Raw genomic sequence first — 1,419 nt, 5'->3', positions numbered from 1 at the left:
TTTAGGATTAAAGAAGCGAAGAGAATCGAGAAACCCTTACCGCTGTCGCCGATGAGAAGAAGCTTGATTAGGTAATCGTAATCAGCACGAGCCCTCGCAGGTGGAGCAGCCATTGACGAGATCGAGAACGGCTAAAAGAGAGATCTCAAACCCTAATCCGATCTCTACAACAATTTACACGTAGATCAAAATAAACGATGGCGAGAAGAGAGAGAAACAAAAATGAAAAAAAGAGAGAATAATAGAACGAGAAAGCCAGTTATGTGGAAACGGTGCGCTTACCGCCCGGTGAGCGCAACAAAGGCATTATTTTGGGAAACGGGTATACAAAGGCATTATTTTGGGAAACGGGTATATTTTTTAAACCACCCTGAACTTTTGTATAATTAGCACAATATACTTTACACTTTGAAAAAGGAGAAAACTCCAAAATTTTTGAGGAGTTCCTTATAGAGCATCTCCAACCGTTTTCCCAAAAAAAATTTCAAAATGGGAAAGCAAAAGTCATATTCTCTAAATTATTTTTGCTCTAACTCCAGCAACTTCCCCATTTTGAAGAATCCTACATTTATTATAATAATAAAAATATTCTACATTCCTATTTTGACATGCTCTTATGCATTGGAACTGCCCCCATGGCTTTTTTTATAATTATAAATTTTGTTTTATATTTATTTTCTCCTCCATCCTGTTTTAAAGAACGTGTTGTATTTATGACAAAGCTCTCCCAGATATTTGAAGAATGCCCCAGATTTAGGAAAGACTCCCATTTTTTTCTCCTTCACCCCTAATTTGGGGAATGTGATGGAGAATCTATTAGACAAAAAAAAGCCTAAAATTCTTTAAAAATGTGAATACCAATAAAATGGGGAAGCTGTTGGAGATGCTCTTACAACACTACTCCATGCATACTTTCATTTATTTGTCCTCGTATTTACTATTTAGGATAGCACTATAATAAGGATAAAAAAAATATTAAAAGTTATTAATTATAAACTTGCAAAGCATATTCTAAATATTATCGTAATAAGTTACGTGAGTACGTCACTAAGGGTGTGTTTGGATTTCAATGGGGTTAAGGGAAACTAGGTGAGAGAAGAGAAGGGAAGGGAAGGGAGTTCCCTTCCCCTTGGTTACACACCAGGTGTAACAAATTTTATACTATTAAGGGGTGAACTAGGGTGAAGAACTTCACCTCCTAAAATGTTCCCAAATAAGGTGAATGGTTCCCCTAACTTTCCTTCTCCCTTGTTCCCCTCAATCCAAACAAGCCATGAGGGAAAAATCCTAGCATTGCCACTACACAAAAACATTGGGATAATTTTCTTTTAATATATTTCAAGAAGAAGAGGATGGGAGTAAACCGGAAAGAATAAGGGCTTGTTTGGATTGAGGGTAATGGGAGTGAGGGGAAGGGAG

Source organism: Asparagus officinalis, chromosome 2 (genome assembly GCF_001876935.1).
Source record: "Asparagus officinalis chromosome 2, Aspof.V1, whole genome shotgun sequence".
NCBI classification, from domain to species: domain Eukaryota; kingdom Viridiplantae; phylum Streptophyta; class Magnoliopsida; order Asparagales; family Asparagaceae; genus Asparagus; species Asparagus officinalis.
Note: the sequence above shows the minus strand (reverse complement) of the source record.